Here is an 8,818-nt window from a genome sequence, read left to right as displayed (position 1 = left end):
ATGTAGCATTCTCATCAAGTTAGTCTCTTCTAAACCATATCATTCCACCATATCCAAGCAACTCATGTAGCATCTTTATCAAGTTAATTCATGGCTTCCCACTATAGTCGAAGGTGAAGAGATAAGCAATCCACTCTTCTTCACGATCGTACTCAAAACGCCACAGACAAGGTCGGATCTTCCGAATTAGGGAACACTGCTTCTCATGCTCTAGCCTTAACACCACAAAAACCTCAGTAACCCATAGTCAATGGGATTATATGTCACATATCCAAAGTTGCCTAGGCACGCTCTTGGAATTCACAGTGCACTCTCTAGCTGTGACGGAACCCATGTAGAACAAGGATGATTGTCACTGGTCATCCTCAATTTATGAGCTGAAGAACAAAAATTCACAAGAGAATGGAATCAAACGTGTATTGAAATAGAACAGTAATATTATTAATCCATGAGAATCAATAGAGCTCCTAACCCTAACTTAGGAGGTTTAGTTGCTCATGCTTTACAAAAAGTAATGTAGAACGTAAAGAAGGTAAAGATGAAGCTGAAGATCCTAAACATGGGTGATCTTCCCCTTTAAATACTAATCTAATAACTAAGAAGTACAAAAAGTATGACAGACTATAGTAGAGGTGCATAATTCATCCTTGGGCCCACTTTGGTTGAGTACTTAGGCTGAGCTTGGCGTCCAAATTTGAGGAATCGGCATTGAATGCCCATTAGGGGGTGATTGGAGCTGCCTTCTTCTTGGTGGGGCGTTGAGCACCCCAAAGGGGGTGGTTCTTGGGAGTTCAACGCTGGCTTGTCTCCTTGGGGCATTGAACGCCAGCCAGAGGGTAGCTCCTTGGCGTTCAACTCCCAATATGATCAGACTCCTTCAAAGAAAAATGTAGACTATTATATATTGTTGGAAAGCGTTGAAAGTTAGCTTTCCAACACCATTAAGAACGCGTTATTTGGACTTTTGTAGCTTCCAAAATTCTCATTTGAGTGCACAGAGGTCAGAATCTGACAACTGATGACTAGAATTTATTGTATTTCTACAATATCTCCTTCGGCAAGTGTACCGAAATATCGTCAAGTAAAAACTCACTGAGAGTAAGGTCGATCCCACAGGGATTGATTGATTAAACAACTTTAGTTACTGAGTATTTTAGTCAACCTAATTAAGAACAAGTGTTGAGTGTAGAAGATTAAATAACAGAATTATAAATGACTTGAAGATAAAGAAAGCTGTAGAGTGCTAGAATGTAAATGACTAAATTCTAAAAGGGAATGGGTTGATTGACAGAATTTAAACAAAGCTATAAAGAATAGGGAAGATAAGAATGGGAAAACATCATTGGGATTAGGAGATGTTGCCTTCTCTAGATTAATTTTAGATTATCTATTCTTCAATCATTCAACTCATTGACCTCTTGGCAATCATGATTGATTGAATACCAATTCCTTGGTAATTCAATCACTCAAATCTTGATAATCAGCCAATTCTTTGGTCTAATTGCTCATGAAGAGAGATAAGCTTGGTCCTTGATTTTACCACACATCCTTATAGATCCAAGTATTTGGGTAGATTTAATGTCACCGTATCCAATCCCAAAACCCATATCTACTCAATGTGAGAAGGGATTTCAAGTATGATTTCATGAATGCTAGGCATGAAGAACGAAATTTCTTCTAGCAAATCAAAGAGAGATGAAGAGAAAAAAAATTCACTAGCATTAATCATCAAGTACAACAGAGCTCCCTCCCTCAATGAGAGGGAGTTTAGCTACTCAGAGCTTAAGGGGTACAAGAGATGGAAGAATTACAAAAAGAAAAAGAAAAGTATAGTTGAAAAATTATAAAAATGAAAAATTACAAAAAGAAAAGAAAATTACAATTGAAAACTAAAGAGAATAACCACTCATTAGAGGCATGTGAGTGCCGTGTGATAAGCGAATATTTAATACGCTTTTTGACATCATTTTCATATAGTTTTTAGTAGTTTTTATTTAGTTTTATTACGTTTTTATAGGTTTTAGTGTTAAAATCACATTTTTGGATTCTACTATGAGTTTTTGTGTTTTGGGAAATTTCAGGTCATTTCTGGCTGAAATTGAGGAGCTGGAGCAGAAGTCTGATTCAGATACAAAGAAAGCACTACAGATGCTGTCCAGATATGACCTACCTACATTTGGAAGAGATTTTCTGGCGCTACAAAAGTCCAAATGGGACGCTCTCAATAGATATAAAAAGCTGACTTTCAGAGCTTTTCTGCAATATATAATAATTTATACTTTGCTTTGGATTAGAAGGCCCAAAACTGGCGTCCAACGCCAGCTTTCTGCCTCTTCTTGCCGTCCAGCGCCCAAAGAGCAGAGCTCAGCGTCCAAAGGCCCAGAGAGGACCCCCTAGCTAGTATTCCATGCCCAAGGAGCCTCATAGCACATGGATCTCATCAAGGCTTAGTCCAAACACTCACCAAGTGGGCTCCAGAAGTGGATTCTAGCACTAAATAGACTATTTTACCCTTACTAGTTATCTGTTTAGTATTTAAGGGATTAATTGTATGTAATTCAGAAGTCTTTGACCACTTTAAGTTCTTCAGAACCTTTTACACCTCTCGAAGAAGGAGATCTGCCATTATTTTTATTTTTCCATTGTTTTACTCTCAGTATGGGTTTCTAAACCTCCTAGGTTGAGGGGAGGAGCCCTGCTGAGTCCTATAAATTAATAAAAGTACTATTGTTTCTTCTTCGATCCATGTTTGATCTAGTTCTAAGATGTATATCCTGATCTTCATCGTGGTAAACAGGACGATATGACAAATTGGCTCTGTTCATCACATTATGGTGAACGTGCCTGACAAACACCCGCGTCTACTTGGGTTTGTGTGAGTACCTGGAAGAAAAGCACGAGTTTATGGCATTTATGTATCCGGTGGTAATACTGGAAAACAAAGTGCTTAGGGCCACGGCTAAGACTCATAAAGTAGCTGTGTTCAAGAATCAACATACTGAACTAGGAGAATCAATAACACTATCCAAAATTCTGAGTTTCTATAGATGCCAATCATTCTGAATTTCAAAGGAAAAAGTGAGATGGCAAAACTGTTCAGAAGCAAAAAGCTACAAGCCTCGCTCATCTAATTAGAACTAAGTTTCATTGATACTATGGGATTCATTGTATATTCTCTTCTTTTTATCCTATTTTGTTTTCAGTTACTTGGGGACAAGCAACAATTTAATTTTGGTATTGTGATGAGCGGATAATTTATACGCATTTTGGCATTGTTTTTAGGTAGTTTTTAGTAGGATCTAGCTACTTTTTGGGATGTTTTTATTAGTTTTTATGCAAAATTCACATTTCTGGACTTTACTATAAGTTTGTGCGTTTTTCTGTGATTTTAGGTATTTTCTGGCTGAAATTAAGGGACCTGAGCAAAAATCTAACTCAGAGGCTGACAAAGGACTGCAGATGTTGTTGGATTCTGACCTCCCTGTACCCAAAGTAGATTTTCTAGAGCTACAGAACTCCAAATGGCGCGCTATTAACTGCGTTAGAAAGTAGACATCTAGGGATTTCCAGCAATATATAATAGTCCATACTTTGCATGAGTTTTGACGACGTAAAATGGCGTCAAAACGCTAGCTCTCTACCCTTTTCTGGCGTCAACCTCGCTAGAGCTAGCATAAAAGTTAGAGTTAAACGCCCAAACTGGCACCAAAGCTGGTGTTTAACTCCGAGGAAGACCTCTATACATGTAAAGCTCAATGCTCAGCCCAAGCACACACCAAGTGGGCCCGGAAGTGAATTTCTGCATCATTTACCTATTTCTGTAAACCCTAGTAGCTAGTTTCCTTATAAATAGGACCTTTTACTATTGTATTTGAATCTCTGAAAACACCTCATGAAATTTTCACATTTTACGTTGTATCTCCACGGCATGAGTCTCTAAACTCCATTGTTGGGGATGAGGAGCTTTTTGTGTCTCGATAGATTATTGCAATTACCACTGTTTTCTATTCAATCACGCTTGCTTCCATTCTAAGATATTCATTCGCACTTAAACCTGATGAATGTGATGATCCGTGACACTCATCACCATTCTTAACTTATGAATGCGTGCTTAACAACCACCTCCGTTCTATCTTAGATTGAAGGTGTATCTCTTAGCCTCCATTCCGAAAGAAGGGAGTCTTCGTGGTATAAGCTAGGTTTATTGGCGGTCATTCCTGGGATCCAGAAAGTCTAAACCTTGTCTGTGGTATTCCGTGTAGTATTTGGGAAGGGATGACTGTGACGAGCTTCAAACTCGCGAGTGTTGGGCGTAGTGACAGACGCAAAAGGATCACTAGATTCTATTCCAACATGATCGAGAACCGACAGATGATTAGTCGTGCGATGACAGCGCACATAGACCATTTTCACTGAGAGGATGGGAAGTAGCGATTTTCAGATGACAGAGCATCTCCAAAATTCCAACCTGTTCTCCATTATTGAATCACAATTACCCTTTTATTTCATGCTCTTTTATTTTATTGCAAACAAAACTCTTTTCATTGATAATCTCATGACTAAGAGTTACAAGGTAACCATAGCTTGCTTCAAGCCGACAATCTCCGTGGGATCGACCCTTACTCACGTAAGGTATTACTTAGACGACCCAGTGCACTTGCTAGTTAGTTGTGCGAAATTGCAAGTGTGATTGCAATTTCGTGTACCACCAGGAACAGGGATAAAGAACCCCTCTTGACCCCTGATCCTGAACCTGAGAAGACTCTGAGGAGGCGTTTACAACAAGGTAAAGCACAACACTTCAGAAGATACCTCTCAAAAAGTTTTGAACAAGAACTTAAGGATATGGCCGAACCACAAAAGGAGCCTAGGAAGGTCCTTGGTGACTTCACCATGCCTACCTCTGACTTTATGGCAGAGGCATTGCTGTACCTGCCATTGTAGCTAACAATTTTGAGCTTAAGCCTCAGTTAGTCTTTCTTCTGCAGTAGAACTGCAAATTCAATGGATTTCCATTGGAAGATCCACATAAGTTCTTAGCAGAATTTTTACAGATCTGTGATACCGTAAAGACTAATGGAGTTAATCCTGAAGTCTACAAGCTGATACGTTTTCCCTTTGCCTTAAGAGACAGAGCTAAGTTCTGGTTGGATGGCCAGCTTTGAGAGAGTCTTGACTCTTGGAAAAAGCTGGGTCATGATTTTCTAGCTAAGTCCTTTCCCCTTCAAAGGATGAGCAAGATTAGAGTGGAAGTTCAGACCTTCATACAAAGAGAAGGTGAATCCCTCTGTGAAGCTTAGGAAAGATAGAAGAAACTGATAAGGAGATGTCCTCCTGACATGCTCTCAGAGTGGTCCATCATAGGCGTGTTCTTTGATGGCTTGTCTGAGATGTCCAAAATTTCATTAGACAGCTCTGTAGGTAGATCTTTCCACCTAAAGAAAACACCTGCAGAAGCTAGAGAACTCATTGAGATGGTTGCAAAGAACCAATTCATGTACACCTCTGAGAGGAATCTTCTAAAGCATGGTACCTCTCAGAAGAGAGGAGTTCATGAAGTTGAGACTCTGAATGCTATCTTGGCTCAGAATAAGATCTTGACTTAGCAAGTCAACATGATATCTCAACATCTCACTGGGATGCAAACTGCAGCTGGCAGTGCTCAGGAAGATTCTTTTAAAGAAGAAGCATATGATCCTGACCAACCTACCATGGAGGAGGTGAATTACATGGAAGAACGACGCTATGGAAACACCTACAATCCTTCATGGAGGAATTATCCTAATCTCTCATGGAAGGATCAACAGAAACCTTAGAAAGGTTTCAATCAAGATGGTAGGAACCAGAATAGGTTCAACAATAGACCATCATTCCCATCTTCTCAAGGGAATATGGAGACCTCTAAGCAGAGCCTTTTTTACTTAGCCCCTCTAGTCTCCAGCCTCACTAAGACCACTCATAGTTTCATTAATGAAATTAGGTCCTCAATTAGAAACTTGGAGGTACAAGTTGGTCAACTGAGCAAGAGGATCCCTGAGATCCCTCTTGACACTCTTCCTAGTAATACTGACGTTAATCTCAGAGAAGAGTTGATGACAAGTCATCTTATGCTAGTTGCACAAGAATTTTTTATCTGTTTCATTAGGTTTTATGCACTTTCTTGCACAATAAGTAAGTGATTGCAGTGGAATTCCATGTTTATCTTGATTTAATCAAACATCATTAATTTTATACAAAATCATGAGATTTATGCAAGAATTAAGTGACTATTATAAATGATGCAATTTCTTATGATTTTGGTGAGACTTTGATTTCTTGTTTGATTGATTTTAGGTGAGAAAGTGAAGAAAAGGAGAAGCACTCCAGAGTAACGTTGCGTTCAAAGAAAGAACGCCACGCTCACTTGCGACGCGCATGCCTACAGGACACCTACGTGTTAGGGGCAATTTTCGAAGACCCACACATACGCGTGCATGACGGGTACGCGTGGTAGTGGTTGGCACTCGTTTTCAAAGAGAATGCTACGTTCATTTACTCAGCGTTTTCAGGGAGATTGAAATTTGAAGGCAAAGTTCTACAATCAACGCGCACGCGTGTATGACGGGCACGCGTCGATGGAGCACCTGGGACAAAGCACGCGCACGCGTGACTGGCGCTGAAGCTTGGATTTGGCATTTAGCTACCCACGTGCACGCGCAGAGGACGCGCACGCGTGGGCAGCGTTCATTAAGCAAATGTAGAGCTCAATAAGAGAACGCTATTGAAGATGCGTGCGCGTGAAAGGGGCACACGAGCATGGTGGAAGCTGAAGACTGATAGTGACGCACACGCATAAGTGATGCGTATGCGTCGATGAGCAAAGTCGCAAAGGGACGCGCGCGCGCAAGGGACGTGCACGCGTGGATGAATGAATGCGTTGCTCACTTTGAGAACACAATGTTCTCCTGGAAGCAGCAACCAAGTGCCGTTTTGATCCACTTTTCCACAGGCCAAAAAGCCCACTCCAAGTGCTTGAGGACTGAAATAGAAAGTGTATAAATAGGAGCAAATTTGATTTCATAGGGGGCTCTCTTTTAATTTCTTTTTAGAATTTTACAATTAAGATCAGATCTGAGTTTTTCTTTCTATTTTGTTTTCTCTCTTCTGCAACTTTAACTTTTCTGTTTGGGTCTTGGACTTCGGATTGAAGAATTCTTCTGAAATCCTTCATCGTGGAGTTTTCTTTTATTTTTCCTTGGATAGTTATAGGAGTTAGAGATCTGATCATAGTTTACTTTCTGTTTTTCTTTGTTCTGCAATTTCTTCTTTTCTGTTTTTTAAGAGAGCAATTAAGAATTGAATTTTCTTTCTATTTTCGTTATTCTTCTGCAATTATCAATTTCTCTTTTAGGATTTTAAAGTGGATCTAAGTTTTCATTCTATTTTAATTCTTCTGCAATTTCACTTTTCTGTTTTGGTACTGAAGTCCTGATTAGAATTCTGTCATCTGAGAGTTCTTTTGTTTACTGCACTTTACATTTTTCCAGTTCTCTTTTGATTCCCATTACCCAAATCCTTTTATTTTTCATGCAATTTAAGTTTCCGAGCAATTTAGATTCAGTAATTTAAATTAGTTGCACTTTAAGTTTTAGTTATTTACTTTTCTTGCAATTTAAGTTTCAGCTCTTTTAATTTCTTGCACTTTAAGTTTTTGCAATTTACTCCTTCAGCAATTTAAGATTCTGCCTATTTACTTTCTGCATTTTATTTTCTGTACAATTTCACTTCTGTTAGTCGAATTTCACCCAAATATTCAAATATTCGCTTAACTAAATTTATCACCATACTAAAGTTGCTCAATCCATCAATCCTTGTGGGATCGACCTCACTCCCGTAAGTTATTACTACTTGATGCAACCTGGTATACTTGCCAGTGAGTTTGTGTGGAATTGTTTTTCCCTCAATAAGAGTGCAAGGCCATAACCATGGAGGTTGAGGCCGAATTGGAGGAGAACGCGAAGGCATTAAACGCCAGTGAAAAAGCCTTCACTGGGTGTTCAACGAATAGAATGCTAGAGGAACTGGCGTTAAAAGCTAGTCAAGGTGGACAGCAAGGGAGTTCAATGCCTAGTAAGCTGACAGAGCTGCCGTTGAATGCCAGCCCAAGCACACCCTTTGAGTGCCTGAATCCCACTCAAGAACCCTCTAGCCCAAAACCAAAGGAAACCACAAAGACAATAGAGGTTCCTTTGAATGCACTTATGCAGTCCATAAGTTCTGATGACTACTCATCCTCAAGTGAGGATGAAGACTGACGAACTAAATTCTTGCGTGGTCTAGAATTTTCACAAAATAAATCCTCGTTGCAAGTATAGCTTCTAAACCGGCAAGGAATCCCTTTCGTACAAAAGTTTGGTTGTCACAAGTAACAAAATCCAATAAAATTTATACCGAAGTATTTAAACCTCAGGTCGTCTTCTCAAGGAATTGCAGGGAATTTTGATTTATTATTGGTTATGAAAAAAGATATATTTTATTTTGGGTTTTTGAAATAAGGAACAAGTAATTTAAATGACAGGAAAAATAAATTAATAATTAAGAAAACTCTTGGCAAGCTATGAAAATTAGAAGTCCTATCCTAGTTATTCTTATCAATTGTGATGAGAATTGCTCATTGCTCCCACTTAGTCAACCTCTAACTATGAAGGTAAGTCAAGTGGATAAATTAATATGAATTCTCAAGTCCTAGTCAATTCCCAAAGAAAGACTAGTGTTAGTGGAATTCAAGTCAATTAGCAACTTCCAATTATCAATCAACAAAAGAGTTTGATAACTCAAA

This window comes from Arachis hypogaea, chromosome 4 (genome assembly GCF_003086295.3).
Source record: "Arachis hypogaea cultivar Tifrunner chromosome 4, arahy.Tifrunner.gnm2.J5K5, whole genome shotgun sequence".
NCBI lineage: Eukaryota > Viridiplantae > Streptophyta > Magnoliopsida > Fabales > Fabaceae > Arachis > Arachis hypogaea.
The sequence above is the reverse complement of the archived record's forward strand: the minus strand, read 5'-3'. Positions refer to the sequence as shown.